This window comes from Pinus tabuliformis, chromosome 7 (assembly GCF_031772625.1).
Source record: "Pinus tabuliformis cultivar Carrire ecotype Pingquan chromosome 7, CPIR1, whole genome shotgun sequence".
Classification (NCBI taxonomy): domain Eukaryota; kingdom Viridiplantae; phylum Streptophyta; class Pinopsida; order Pinales; family Pinaceae; genus Pinus; species Pinus tabuliformis.
Window position 1 is genome coordinate 1,839,906,293 of NC_142293.1, and position 16,866 is coordinate 1,839,923,158.

The window sequence follows — 16,866 nt, forward strand, 5'->3', positions numbered from 1 at the left end:
GTGGGTTGAGTACTTTCAGAGCTTCACGTTTGTATTGAAGAATATTAGTGGATAGGCCAACAAGGTAGCAGATGCATTTAGTAGGAGATCTTTGCTCCTACAGGAGAGCATGATACAAGTGTTGGGTTTTGAACACCTGAAAGACTTGTATCAGACAGATGCGGATTTCAAGGAGGCTTATGAAGCCTGCCAGAACCCTTTGTTGAGGAATAACAGTCCACGGCTGGACTATAACATACAAGAGAAGCTGGTTTTTAAAGGAGGATAGCTATGTATTCCTGACTGTTCGATGAGGGAGAACATCATCCGAGAGAATCACAGCAAAGGTCTAGCCGGACATTTCGGCATTGACAAAACCTTAGATCAGCTTAGTCATTTTTATTATTGGCCAAAGATAAGAAGAGATGTTTAACGATTTGTAACCAGGTGTAAAATATTTTAGCTAGCAAAAGGACACGGCCAGAATACAGGGCTCTACACACCACTACCTATTCCAAGTAGACCATGGGACTCAGTCAGCTTTCACTTTGTCTTGGGTCTATAGAGAATGCAGCGAGGTTATGATTCCATTATGGTAGTAGTGGATTGGTTTTCTAAAATGGCACATTTCATTCCATGTAAAAAAACGAGTGTTGCCACTCATGTAGCACACTTGTTTTTCACAGAGATTGTCAGGCTGCACAGTATTCCTAAGTCTATTGTTTCTGAACAGGATGTGAAATTCACAAGACATTTCTGGTGCACCCTATGGAAGAAGTTGGACACATGGTTTAATTTCAATTCCGCTTGTCACCCACAAACTGATGGACAGAGTGAAGTGGTAGAAAAGAGCTTGGGAAACCTGCTACGAAGCTTTATTGGAGAAAATTCATGAATGTGGGATCGTGTACTTGCCCAGACGAAGTTTTCTTACAATGATTCACTGAATCGAAGTATGGGGCACAGTGCTTTCGCGATCTTGTATCGTATGCATCCTCGCGGAGTGCACGAGCTATGAGATCTTGGAAACTTAGAGAGAAGAAGTGTTGATGGGGAGGACTGCGCCAAAGCAATGACTGACTTACATGAGAAGGTAAAGATGAAATTGTAGGACAATAGTCACAAGTATAAATAGCAGGTAGATCTAAAATGACGAGAGGTACAACTTAATGTGGTGGATGAAGTCCTTGCACATTTACACAGAGAAAGGTTCCCAAAAAGTGAGTATAATAATTTGAAGTTTAAAAAAATTGGTCCTTGTAAAATCTTATGCAAATTCTTTGCAAATGCCTATCAACTCCAGCTGCCTCTAGGAATAGGCATATCGCCTATTTTTAACGTGGCAGTTTTGTTTCCATACACTGCTAGTCCTGAAGACGATAGTTCAACACTGCTAGATCGGGATACCTAGGCAGGAGGAGATACTTGGATGAGACAAATGCCTTCAGCACAGCCCCTTGAGATCGAGAGAATCCTCGATACACGGGTAGCCAGGTAAACTCACAGGAAAGAATACCTACAATAGTTGGTCAAATGGAAAAATCACCCTGTTGAGGACAGTACATGGCTTGATTGAAATCAGATACAACACGCAGGGTATTCAGCCGAGGAGCTTACGGATAGGAAATGATACTCAGTTGAGGAGCTCATGGATGGGAGCCATGATTTTTCACCTACCCCGGGAGCCTAATGCAGGAGCATCTAGCTCAAGTAGGGCATGGTTGTTAATTGTCTCATGCCAGGAGTTGACTTATTTTCTTTTATTTATTTGTTTCGTTTAGTGGTTGTCTCAGCCAATATTTAGGGTTTATGAATCACTTTCTTTTATTTTCGTTTTATTTTATATTTAATCTTGTTTAGTATTCACATCAAGAAAATGACAGTTACTTAAAACTATGAAATGTAACTGCCGAGAAGTTTGCTAATTTTCCGCAACATGTGAAAGAAAAAACACATCAATGTAATGGGGATCATCATAGATGGAGGAAGAAAAATAATAGAAAGAAAACAATATTTTTTTAATGGATAAATATATCTACTTTCCTACAGTTACAAGAGTCTCCTACGGAGCCACTGGAAATTGTTCATTCTTTTCACAAGTAAATAACCAGCTAAGATTGTTCATTACATTTACAAGCAACTAACTACAGATACTTGATTGGAGTTACATAGAAAGCAGAGCATTTGAGTGCACAACCAGGCAAGTCCACAAAGACAAAGTAAAATTTGACCAAGATAAGTTACAGGTAACAAATTGTTTCATTATCAATTAATAAGTTGCACTGTGCACAAATAGTAAAGGAGTTTTTTTTTTTTGTTTTTGGGCGCAAGAGGCCGAATTTGGGCATAAGAAACTCCGCAACAGGACTATGAGCAGTAGTCACGCACCGGCAAATGTTAGTGATAGACAAGTGCGAAGAAACAAAAACTGAAAGAACAGGTTGTGAAAGAATAGACTTACTGGAGGAGAGAAGCAACGGAGGCCAATCGAGGGTTGCATTGCAAAGGTCGTAGCTAAGGAGTTGCCCATTGTAACAAGGAGCAACAATGTCAGTGTCTACAGAATAATGAGAGAGAAATAGCCAGCAAGGAGAAAGAGCCTACCTATCAAACCAGTGTCGAGAACCAGTCATAGAACTGAGCCGCTCCATAGCGCAACATGTAAATGGAAAAACCAAAGTTTTATCTGAAGGATGACTGCGTAAAACGCGTAAACAAAGGACGAACTCAACAACAGTAACATCAACAAAAATTGCAAAGAGTGGACAGTGAAAGCCTTCCAAGTCTCGAACCAGGGTTTCACAAAACCCACAAGATTTTCCACCGATAGAATAGAGCAAACCTAAAGGAGCAGAGGCGTCAAGCCATAAGCAGAGCAAATGTTCCATTTACATGCCCAGAACCCACCATACAATACCAGAGCGAGTATGGGGAAACGAAACTGACAAAGCCAACCTTCAACGCTCAACAACCAACAACAAGTTTAAAAACCCTCAGCCAGGACGGAGCAAAGACCCAAAGCAACGGAAAAAACCCTCGAAATGAGGCAAGTTAGGGTTTCGACTGATTGAAAGAGGGGCAGGGGAATAGAGAACGAGGATAGGACACCTATCCTCATCACACAAGATCACGACAATCACACCATACAACAACCGTAGATTAAATCATATAAATAAAAACACAATCAATTAAGGTTGTACTTATAAGGTGCCACTTTATTTCAGATTTGGTTAATCATTAATTACAACTTGTCAATAGTTTGTCTGAGGGCTAGAGGCTGGGCCCGTCAAATTTGGTATTAGAACAGGCTAGTTAATTTAGTTTTCTTATAAAATCGAAGTTGGAAGAAGAGGTCATGGTAGAGGCAATCGACAAGTAGTAGATGAAGGATTGAGGGAAGAGATTCGGATTTTGAATGCTCGCCTAGAAGCAGTGGAAGCAAGAAGGAGAAGAGAGCAGGATGTAGGAGATGACAGTGAAGAGGAGACTACCATTGTGCAGGAGGGAGCAGATGGAGAAGGACCTGAACTCAGACTGTTGAGGTCAGTTTTAATGGCTAGCATTAAGCCAAAACAAGAGATTTCAAACTATGATGGAAGCTTGTCCACAAAAGTGTTGTTGGACTGGGTTAGTGAATTAGATAAATATTTTGAGTGTGAGGAGGTTAGCAAAGATAAAAGAGTTAAATTTGCTGCCACTAAGTTAAAAGGACATGCAGCCTTATGGTGGGACAATGTCCAGGTAGAGAGGAGAAGGTTGAATAAGCAGCCTATCATGAAGTGGTCCAGAATGATCAACAAACTGAAGGGTAAGTTTTTATTGTTATATACCTAGGAGGGATAATATGGGGTACCAAGGGAGGTACCCAAGGTAATAATGTAATAATGGGATGGGCCATAGTAATAAATAAGGTGGTTAACTCATATCATGTAACAGACCACAAGTAGTTAGTAATAATGTAATGGGCCCATGGTATTAGTTTGATGGTATGAGGGAACCATGGTAATGACCTATGGTATTGTATGTATGAGGCCTATATAGAGGCTAGAGACTCCAAGTCAAGGAATAGAGTGAAGAATTATTGTGTGAACAGGCATATGGCTTGTGGAGTGTTCTCCTTCCTTAAGGAGTGAATGTATGGTGTTACCCTACCTTAAGGGTTTTGATATCAATAAAGAAGCATTTCTATCTATTTCTATCTTGTTATTCTTGGGTTATTTCTATTATCATAATATATTTGGATCAGATCTATAACAATTGGTATCAGATCTACAACAAGTGGGATCAGAGCTATAACAAGTGGTATCAGAGCACTTTCTTGGGCAAACAGTGGAGAATTTTTTTTTTATTTTTTGCAGGATTTCGGGGGCGGCGAGTTTGCAGATCAGATCTGTATGTTTTGGTGCAAGATCTACAAAATATAATTGCATATCTGGATTCTTTGTGAAAAAATAGCCGATTTCAAAAAAAAATTAGTTGAATCGGAGTCCGGATGACGAAGATATCGCTGATCTAAAAATCAGTGGGTTGCAGACAATTTTTCAAGACAGCTAGTTTGGGGCACAGATTGGACGTCCTGGTGTACGATATTTAAAAAATAATTGTATATCTGGAATCTTTGTGAAAAAATACCTAATTTCAAAAAAAAATTAGTCGAATCGGAGTCCGGATGAGGGAGATATCGCTGATTTAAAATCAGCTCTTTTTTGTAGAAATTTTGGTGACGGCGGGAGAGTTGCAGCGCAGATCTGAAATTTTAAGTGCCGGGATCAAGATTTCTATCACATGGGTAGATGCAGAATGATTGTTCCATTTCTGAAAACAGGTCATAATAGGGATTCTGAGCAATATTGACGAAACTGTGACAATTTCAAATTTTCGCCAAGTAAGTGAATTTTTCTCAAACCCTCTTCATGGAGATGCTATATTTTACAGGGAAAGATGATGGTCCTACTATTGAAGAATTCATACAGAGATACAAGTCCATACATGGGACATATTGGAAGATTTCAATGAAGCTTAATATGAGAGATGAGGCTGAAAATTGGTGGTTATCACTTGACCACAAGCAGTTGACCAAACTTTCAGATGCAGAATTTGAAAAAGTCTTTTTGGACAAATGGTCTCGGGCTAGAAAAAAGGAGAATAAGACACATAAGGGGTTAATTGCTACGGGTGTCTCCTTATTGCAGGTTCATGGATTCATTCAAAAGGAGAAGATCGTTGTGTCTATAAATCCTAGTTGTAAGCATAATTTTATCAATGTTAAATTGGCAAAAAAATTGCAAGTTCCAACAAAACACATTGAAAACATATAGGTTGATAATGAGGATGTTCAAGTTTATAAAGATTTGAAGCTTTCTATGGATAAGTATGTGTTGCATGGTGATTTTTATACTTCAAAGATGGATAATATGGATGTTGTTTTGGGATATCCTTGGATGGAATCTGTGGGTACTATCAATATTAATGTGCAGAAGAAATTCCTGAAGCTCTGATATAAAAAGAAGAAAATTACATTACAGGATATTTCCATCAATAAACAGGTAGAGTCCATGGAGGTTGACACAGAAGATGTTCCAGGGACTGACATATCAGATGATGAGCAGTTGACGTTCGACAATCAAACACAAACAGAGGCTGAAGCCGAAAAGGTAACAGGCGCTGACACATATGATGAGGGTTCAGTGGTTGAAGTCATATTAGAAAAGAAGACACCACAACAGACACCACAGCAGGGTGAATTAAAGAAAAAGACATCGTGGGTTAAAACTTCAACATATCGTCACCCACATCACCCCGCAAGACAACCATCAAGATGGAAACCAAGTAGTCACAAGGACAACAACCCCCGTATGACGGATAGCGAGGAGAGAAGATCCACCTACTATACATCAACACAGAAGAGCTGCCACGGTCAACTTCCATCTCAAGCGAGTGAGGCACCAGCGAGATCGAGGGTTCACGTTTCTCTTGGACGGCTAGATGCACGTGCATGGTACCAGTGGACTACTCTTTTCTTATTATTTGTGTTCTTCCCATGTTTCGGGGACGAAACATGCTTAGGGGGTGGAATGTTATATACCTAGGGGGGATAATATGGGGTACCAAGGGAGGTACCCAAGGTAATAATGTAATAATGGGATGGGCCATAGTAATAAATAAGGTGGTTAACCCATATCATGTAAGGGACCACAAGTAGTTAATAGTAATGTAATGGGCCCATGGTATTAGTTTGATGGTATGAGGGAACCATGGTAATGATCCATGGTATTGTATGTATGAGGCCTATATAGAGGCTAGAGACTCCTCATGGAAGGAATAGTGAAGGATTATTGTATGAACAGGCATATGGGTTGTGGAGTGCTCTCCTTCCTTAAGGAGTGAATGTATGGTGTTGCCCTACCTTAAGGGTTTGATAATAAAGAAGCATTTCTATCTATTTCTATCTTGTTATTCTTGGGTTATTTCTATTATCATAATATCTTTGGATCAGATCTATAACAATTGGTATCAGATCTACAACAAGTGGGATCAGAGCTATAACAAGTGGTATCGGAGCACTTTCTTGGGCAAATAATGGAGATTTTTTTTTTTTTTTTTGCAGGATTTCGGGGGCGGCGAGTTTGCAGATCAGATCTGTATGTTTTGGTGTAAGATTTGCAAATTCTAATTGCAGATCTGGATTCTTTGTGAAAAAATAGCCGATTTAAAAAAAACAATTAGTTGAATCGGAGTCCGGATGAAGGAGATATCGCTGATCTAAAAATCAGTGGGGTTGCAGACAATTTTTCAGGGCAGCGAGTTTGCGGCACAGATCTGGACCATCTTGTAAGGCACCACAAGTAGTTAGTAATAATGTAATGGGCCCATGGTATTAGTTTGATGGTATGAGGGAACCATGGTAATGACCCATGGTATTGTATGTATGAGGCCTATATAGAGGCTAGAGACTCCAAGTCAAGGAATAGAGTGAAGAATTATTGTATGAACAGGCATATGGCTTGTGGAGTGTTCTCTTTCCTTAAGGAGTGAATGTATGGTGTTACCCTACCTTAAGGGTTTTGATATCAATAAAGAAGCATTTCTATCTATTTCTATCTTATTGTTTCTGGGTATATGTGCATTATCTTATATTTTCGGATCAGATCTATAACAAGTGGTATCAGAGCTATAACATTTACCCAAAGATTACCAGATTTCTCTGCATCAACAAGTACAGAATTTGAGGTAGAGAGGGATGACAGTGAAGGAATACACTGGGGAATTCTATCGAGTTAATCTGAGAGTTGGTTACACTCAAGACACCCCAGAGAAGACAGCAAGGTATGTAAATGGCTTGAGGTTGGAGATATTGGACGAGATAAGTATTCTTTCTCCAAAGACCATAGAGGAAGCATATCAGAGTGCCTTAAAGGCAGAGAAAAAGATAACAAGGAAACAGAATGCTAGAAGAGGATGAGGAACTGGTAGAGGAAAAGGACAATCATTTGGTAGAGGAAGAACTGCCAACAACAGTGAAGAGGGCAGCAGCTCAAAAACCTTAGGGATAGCAAAAAAGGAGGGTAGCACTAGAGGAGTGTTACAGGGAAAAGTGTCTACATAGAACTGCTCTATCCCACTAAGGTGTGACAGCTGCCTTAGAAACAAACAGAGAAAAGCTACTTTTGTATTTTCTTTATGAATTATAGATAGAGAGGAATAGAAAGACCAACCTCTGTCTTGCGCTAATCCTTTGATTCGATCCCTCTCTTCTTTGATAGTCCCCAGCTACCTGCTCCGTTGCATGCCCAGCTTCACAAAGTACCTGTAAGATCACAGAAGCATAGAACTATACAAAGACATGGATCTATATTCATAAACAATCTAGGATCAGATGTAAATTGACCATACAAATGTAACAAGCATCAATGATACAACAGCATGGAGGAAAACTCAAATAGCTTTTATTGATAAACAAGAAAAGATCCAGGAGGAGTTACAACCAGTTGTTCTGACCCAGCATCAACCTCCCAGCAAAGAAGCCCCTCTTCACCTCAAACAAAGCTTAGATCACCCAAAAATCTGATGTTTATCTCTAGAAACCAACAACAATTCCTTACAATATGCAAAATTCCAGCCTCCAACCTCTGGATCTCTGGGATGAGAGATCTATATATAGATATTTGCAAAGGTGTGAGTCAGCTCTAGGTTTTTGATTAGTGTCTTCGTCTCTCTCTGATAGTTCTTGATGCCACTTGGAGATCTCATTGATCTCTTACTCATCCTTGGGCGATTCTGAGAGGCAAGTGTCCCAGGAGAAGTTTCTAGAAGATTCCATGATCATCCACCTCGCAAACTATCTTCGCCACTTGTCTTTTCTCGTCCATCGCACCCCATAGAAGGGCTTTTTGAAATGCAACGCACTTCCCGTGTGTACAAGGTGCAATGCATCGCACTTTGGCCATGGAGCAAGTGCAATGATCCAGTTTTGACCAGTTCTGAGCAGTTTTTCATGGAGAACTTCTGGGAGAAGCTGTAATCAGATGACCTTGTACCTTTAGGGGTTAGAACAACACTTTTAGGGACTTAGGAGCCCTTGGTTTATGGACATTTCATGCTTGGGGTTGTAGGGCACAAAAATGTCTATAACAGTTGCCCCCTAAAGTATGAGGCCGTTAACCTTTTGGTGTCGGGTGAAATGCTTTATTATGAGGATCCGAAGTTCTTTCAATGCTAGGAGGAGACCTGTAATAAGATACAATACAATACATTATCTTCATAATATTTTCATGATCTAGCTGAGGCGGGCATTCCCATGCTCAGCTTTATAAATTCATTTTCATGTACATAGGACAGACAATCGTCTGAGTGTAGACTGATGATTCTGGTAGAGCCATCATCCTTTTGATAGGATGATTATCTGTGCTGCAATGATGTACATTTAATGTCTTTATTTCCCTGAATATATATCGCAGCCCGGATGGATGAAACTAGATCCGGGGTCTTCAATCTCGTCCGATCTTCACTCAAAGTACAAGTCGATCCATGTGAGAAATGTTCTGAAGTCAAACATGGAAAGACATCGCTTGATTACCATTCAATGATGTAAACTGTTAACAAGCGCGAGAGGAATCACCGATAATGATAATGACCCTCAAGGTACTGCAGTATAATTCACGTGGTGTGAATAAAGGACTTGGTGTCGAACACCACGCAAAATCTTTCGGTCGAAGGCTATTGATGTAAACCTGTCGCCGGAAGTGAGAAACTTGCCATTGAGGCATGCAAGCTTCAAAGTACTAAATGGGGTGTTCCTAGATCATCTTCTTGGATAATGAGCTGATGTCGACAAGAAGTGATTCGTCACAGGAGGGCCTTAATGAATCCCACATCAATGACATGGAACAGAGCAAATGATTTTAATGGAGGTGAAAATGATCTGATGATATAAGGTTCAGGGTGGCGGTCATGAAAGAATGGAGTATAATGTATGGTAGTGGGTGAGACACAGGTGAATCCTCTGAATGACTTCTCTTGAACATATCAGCGACACTGATGTGATGGATCGGTAGCACTAACCCCAAATGTGGATGGTATGGCGTGACCATGGTGATGTGACCAGTGAATGAAACAACCCAACCCGACTCGGACACGGAGTGGAAGTGTCATGTTCAAGAGCGACTTGCTACCAACAAAGTTTCTTTGAGTTTTCTTCCCAATTTTTCCCTGGTCATTGCTAACCAGTACCTCCTTATTTTTGTCAAGCTTGAGGAGGATAACATATGCTTGTTCTATAATTTTCCCTTCGGGCAAACCCATCGCTATGTTTTAACGAGCCTAGCGACAGTGAAACTCGTTCTCGTCTATAGACAAGTTTGTCGCTATTAATATTTTTAATGAGTTTAACGACAAAGATAACTCGGTCCTTTTTCAATTTTAGAGAGTTTGGAAAAGAATGTAAAGGTAACTCCAAAATTCCCTTTTCGTCATCTAATCCCTTAAGTCTGAAAAAGTATAAAACAATACAAAAAGGATGAATTTTCGATACTTTTAACGAGCCGAATAAAACAAGCGCTCGATCTTTTTGTGTAGTAATCCCTCAGGTCCAAAAAGATTAAAATCTAGAGGAGGGATAGCACTTCCTGCCCCTTTAACGAGCTGGAGAGGCCAATGGCTCGGCAATCTTTTCATATTTTACGAGTCAGTTGAAAAGAGCTTCAAGGAGACTCGTCTTTTGAGGAACGAGTGATAAAATGGGGTAGTAGCTGATTCCAGGTAAGGTTTGAAATGTTCCAATCATGGCAGTGTTACAAGGATGGCTAGTGAGATCACTCTTCGCAGCTATTCCTCAAAAGGGGTAAACAATCAAATGGAGGTGAATGATAGGCCAATACATAGTGGAGGTGATGGTGAGAACACGACCAAGGCTTTTAAAGGCTAAAGTACTACATTCACGATGATGATTTACCGGGAAATAATTCATTTTTTAATGAGCTTAAATGTGGGGGGAAACATTTGCTCATGGCTTATGTTTATTTTTTAACGAGCTTGAACTATGCGCTAAAACTGCTCGATGCAGGTTTATTTTTTAGCGAGCTTGAACCCTGCAGTAACATTGCTCGTGGTGGGTTTATTTTTAACGAGCTTGAACCCTGCAATAACACTACTCGTGGCGGGTTTATTTTTTAACGAGCTTGAACCCTGTGGTAACACTGCTCGTAATAAGTTTGCATGCCCCCAGCATAATAACATAAATCGAGGTGCATGCCCCCCAAGCTTCATTGCATTCAACTCGGTGGTTGGAATGAAGGTTTACCTTTGAGATTTGGAAAGGGGATTTGTTTCATTTTTTAATGAGGTTGACACAGTAAAAGAACCATCCTCAAGACTCCTTGGTTTATTTTTTAACGAGGTCGACATGAGATAAGAACCATCCTCGAAATCCACCATATTTATAGTATTTGATAGAGAATCAAAAACTGAAGGATGATTAAGGTTGCTAGAATAATCTTCGTGGTAATTTGGAAGACGGGAGCGATGGTGGTAATCTTCCCATGGTGCCTCTCCTATCACTGAATGAATGATTCCTTCGTTTGTTGAATGTACATGCGACGAAGGATTTGAAGAGGTGCCATATTCCTTAGACCTATCTATCCAAACACTCGATGAGCATTGATTTGGGTTTGCCCCCCGGGCCAAGAAAATTGATTGCTACAATATTTCTAAAATGGCGATGATCCATGCTGACAAAATGTTTAGGAATCTTCTGAATCCATTAGATATAGAAGATTTCATATTCCACTATGGCCAATTCCGCCAGATTACTCGGAGGCAGTAGGGCAAAAGTACCCATTAAGGCAGGGTCCTACTCTGATATTTTGGAGTGAATGATTGCTTCCATGGATCATTGGAATGCTTCCCGTAACTTGTGAACTGTTGGGGAGAAATGTTTGTTGGTCGACGATTATAATTCCTCCTTGGAAGGGAAATGCAATCTTCCTGAAGTAGGTCGACACAACTGCGGCCATGGCATATATCTAGGGCCTTCCCAGTAGGATGTTGTAATCGAGGTTTCCGTCGATTACTTCAACATCAATTTCTACTGTTTTACCCCCCAGTTCAACTTGCAAGTTACTTAAAATACCGTATGGAGTGTATGATCGTCCATCAAATGCTTTTAGCATTGTTGATGATCGTGACAAGGGTGGTGAGCCTAAATTTTTCCAGCAACTCATCGACATAATACATGTGGATGCCCCCTCATCAATAATTGTTCGATGAACAGTTTTGTTGAGGGCTTTCACTTAAATAAGGAAAGCTAGTTGAGCTGGTAACTGAGGGTCATATCCTTTATGATCAAAGGCCACAAGATTGGAATCCATTAGGTCAGTCCCACCTATTGCTGATAATAAAGCTTGCTCTTGGGAGAGGCAATTTTGCGGTACCTCAAGTGTTGACATAGCAGAAGGTGATTGGGCTAGGTCCTCTATTATATTATAATCTTGTGCTATTTTTGCACGAGGATTAAATGTCGATTTGTGTACTACTCCCTTTGGAGACTTTATCATTTGTTCAGGAATGATGGGTGGCACAACTTTGGTCAAAGTTGTTGTCGAACTACTAGGTTGTTCATTAGCCTTGTTATTCGACAGTCGTGGATTCCCATAATCTTTATTCCTTGTCAAAGCATCGTTTTGATGCTTTGATATAGACAACATAAGCACTTGGGATTGGGAAGCATTTTGATTAGCAACCAGTTTGGTTCCCGGGTTTGGAAACGGATCAGTCAATACTGCTGAGGTTTTTGAACTCTTAAAGAGTTTCTTAACTTCAGCTTTATGTGGAAAATCTCTCGTCCGATGATCCTCATCGCATATAGGACACCCCATAGGGGGTTTCCTTTGCCCATAAGGGTTTGCAGAAGATTTTCCAGGAGATGACTCATCCTGCTTCTTTTTTCTCCCTTTCTTTTTCTTCTTGCCCCCTGGTTGCTTCAGTTGTTTTCCCTTGTCAGTCGACACAACATTTACTTCTGAGGCAAGAAGTTCCTCATTTGCATTTTGACTAGAAATTTTACGGGCCTTTTTAGATGTAGCCTTTGTCGATTTCGTGTCTGTTGCGCCAATCACGCCATCACCGGCATGAGAGTCATTGTTTGATTTAGGAGGAGGAGGAACTGAGAATTCCGGTCTAGTGGCGTCAGGTATTTTATCGTAGAACATGCTGGACTGAGTGTAAATCAAGTCCAAATATTGCGCATGAGCGATAACTTGCTCTTCTGTGATGACTCCAACTTTTGCCACATCTTCTGTGATGGAAGGCAGTAATGACTTAATAAACCATTCAACTAAAAGCTGATCAGGAACATATGTTTTCACCATTCTACGACGATGTCGCCACTCATGTATATGATCGGATATGTGAGTGGCCGTCGTCTGTTTGAAGTTGGTAGGAAGTTCTGTTCCCATTTCATACCTTATCGGTAACTAAAAATGGGTTAAAAAGGTCGTGGCTAGGGTACTGAAGTTGTCAAACGAAGCTCTGGGCAATTCAATATACCATTTTGCTGCCGGACCAGTTAACGTCCTCTGAAAAAGGCGAAGCCTAATCGAATCATCGTTTAGGGTGTTTGATGAACACCACAGATGAAAGGTCATCACATGATTCGATGGATCTTCACCTGGATTTCCATTAAATTTAGGAATATCTGACGGAAGTTTATGCGGAATCGCCGGCCACCAAGGGGCATAAGCAATTGGATCATTCGTCAGCCGGTTTAGATCTGGTAATTCTAGAGTTGCTACAAAGGGAAACTATTGATTCAGGTTAGGCGAAGCATACCCAGGATAAGATGGAATCGCCTGAGCAGTGGGTCTTTGCATACCAGCATAATGTATTTGATGCTGGCAACTTTGACAAGGTTGATGGGCATAACCATTATAGTATGGTTGTTGATAACCGCTTTGGAAATGAGGTTGCCCATTACTTACAAAGACTTGTTGCTCAGGCCCTTGATATGATTTCTGGAATTGCGGTTGTTGAGATTGAACGAACCCTGGTTGTTGGACCATTTGCTGTTGTCCAATACTGGATGATTGCCCAAGATGAGGAGTCATAGTACTTGTTTGAGCCTGAGTCGCTCCAGATAAGGAGGCACTAACCTGAGGTTGTGATTGAGTCCTTGAGACAAGTGGCTGTTGTATTGCAACCTGAGAAACTTGGGGTTGACATACAACAGGTAGCGCTTGTACTTGCGATGCAGTCACCATAGTAGGTAAAGTGGGAATATTCGACACAGGGTGGACTGGTTGCATTGAATATACAACCCTTGGTTGTTGAGGCAATATCGGTACCCAACCGCTGGATGTAATTCCAGTTTGACCTGAACTTTGTTGTAAACTCTCATATGGTTGTTCTCCGGGAGGGAACAATGAAAAGGCATACTACCCTCCATATGGTGGAAATCCAGTACTTAAAGGGTAGATTGGCCTTTGAAGACACATTGGATCAATTTGTTGAGTTTCAACATAAGAAATACCAGATGATAATCCAGATGAAGAAATAGGAACTGACCATGTCGTCGCAACAGTCCCTGATTGGACTCCGGCTTGTCGTTGATAACTTGTCGGGACAGACGGTATACCGGCGAACATTGTTGGAGTAGCAGTAGGAAGTTCTGCTGCTACTGTGTCGAATGACACAGTCCTAGATATCGATGGTTGTTCAGACATATCTAGTCTATCCAAAAGATTTCTTAGCGATTCTACAAGAACTTGTGATGAAGGGAGACTAACTTCGAAGACCAACGAGGGAAAGGTGATGATTATTCCGTTTAAAATAAATTTTAGATGCTTTGACACAACTTGTTTTTTCAATTTTAAAGAGTCGAGAAAAAAAAAAGATGACTCTAGTCTCCTTCGATTTTTAATGAGCCTGAAGTGACAAGTGCTCAGATGGACCTTTTCGGTTAAGGAGTCTGAAAAGGAACGAAAGGGACTACTCTGGAAATCTAGGTAGAGGGATTACCAAACCAATCGTAAAACTGCAGAATACTTTTTATGGTACGGCAGTCAATCTTCCCGAATGCTGTGTTCAGTGCATTGCGATTGATAGGGCGGCAGACACGGCTTCCTATGGATAAAGGATTTAAGCCTATAGGGGTCTCCCAAAATATACTCGACGGTACGTGGGAGCACAAGTCCGTACTGGCACTTATCGTCTCAAAGTGGAGGAATCACCCAACCATCAGTGAGAACAACAATTACCAGACTTTACGACACCGAAATACGTCTCTAGCCTAGACCTCTAAATGTTGTGCGTTAAGTTCCAAAGCGTTGTTAGATTCATTGAATTTATTTTAAGTTGATCTTGTTTATGAAGTTTGCCTTTCGGGTTCACCACGAGACGTAGATGTAATTCCTAAAATGCAATCTAAGATGATAAACAAACTTTTTATCTCTTTTATGCAATGAAAATCCTAGCTACTAGGGAAAAGAAAGACAAAATCTTTTCACAAAGAGCAAAGAGCACACTGTAAATGCACTTTCCTAAATCAAGCCAAACAGACTGTCTATATGCAAATGCACATGCATGTATTTGTTTTTCGACTTTCTTAGTATATGGATGCTAAAAAGAAAGCCAATGCACAAATCTAAATTTCTTTTCAGGCGACAAATATAAACAAGTTTCTTTTCGAAATCAAAAACAGAGACGATTATGACACCTTATGATTTTGAAATGAACACTCGTTCTTGACACTAGAAGATTACAAATTCAGACCAAAAGCAATAGTAACAGGATAATCAACCATCAACAGCAATCAAACTCTTTCCTACGATTGAAATTGACACTTGCAATAGTTTCAAATCAAAGGGCGACAGTACGATTATGTTACTTTTTCAAAGGAGAACTGTAAACGACTCAACAAACACACAAAAACATCTACAGTTCTTTTGTACAAAGGAGGCGAAATAATCAGCAAGGAAAAGGGGTTTCAAACAGACATATACTGATCACAGGTAGCAAAATTCAGGAATAGAACTCGAAAGAATGATCCACAGAAACCACAACTACACAAAGCTAGTCTGATCAACGCACTTGTAACACAAAGAATCTGAAATGCAACGCAGGTTTCCCACTCGGGAAGTGTGCTGAAATTCAGAATCTCTAAACAGTACCTGCGCTGGGCTAGAAACGAGACTCTGTTTAGTCTCCGGGTCACAGTTTGCAGTTCAGTTCTTGGTTTTTTGCCGAGTAAAAAGAAATCAGTAATGCAACAATCAGGGGTAGATCTAAGGGGGATCTAAGAGCTATCACAAGGGTAATCAGATAGTTTGTAAATCAGTTGTTTAAATCATAAACAGATCCAGTAGATGGATTGAAGTAGCAGTTGTCTACTTTTCATTTGTTATGGAAAATGCAGTTCGAATGATACTTGTAAGTTTATGAAATAGGCAACAAAGAATGATAAACAAACAAACTAATTATCTCCCCAGTGGAGTCGCCATTTTGTTACAGGGAAAAGTGTCTACATAGAACTGCTCTATCCCACTAAGGTGTGACAACTGCCTTAGAAACAAACAGAGAAAAGCTACTTTTGTATTTCCTTTATGAATTATAGATAGAGAGGAATAGAAAGACCAACCTCTGTCTTGCGCTAATCCTTTGATTCGATCCCTCTCTTCTTTGATAGTCCCCAGCTACCTGCTCCCTTACACGCCTAGCTTCACAAAGTACCTGTAAGATCACAGAAGCATAGCACTATACAAAGACATGGATCTATATTCATAAACAATCTAGGATCAGATGTAAATTGACCATACAAATGTAACAAGCATCAATGATACAACAGCATGGAGGAAAACTCAAATAGCTTTTATTGATAAGCAAGAAAAGATCCAGGAGGAGTTACAACCAGTTGTTTCAACCTAGCATCAACCTCCTAGAAAAGAAGCCCCTCTTCACCTCAAACAAAGCTTAGATCACCCAACAGTCTGATGTTTATCTCTAGAAACCAACAACAATTCCTTACAATATGCAAAATTCCAGCCTCCAACCTCTGGATCTCTAGGATGAGAGATCTATATATAGATATTTGCAGAGGTGTGAGTCAGCTCTGGGTTTTTGATTAGTGTTTTCTCTCTGATAGTTCTTGATGCCACTTGGAGATCTCATTGATCTCTTACTCATCCTTGGGCGATTCTGAGAGGCAAGTGTCCCAGGAGAAGTTTCTGGAAGATTCCATGATCATCCACCTCGCAAACTATCTCCGCCACTTGTCTTTTCTCGTCCATCGCACCCCATAGAAGGGATTTTTGAAATGCAACGCACTTCCCGTGTGTACAAGGTGCAATGCATCGCACTTTTGCCATGGAGCAAGTGCAGTGATCCAGTTTTGGCCAGTTC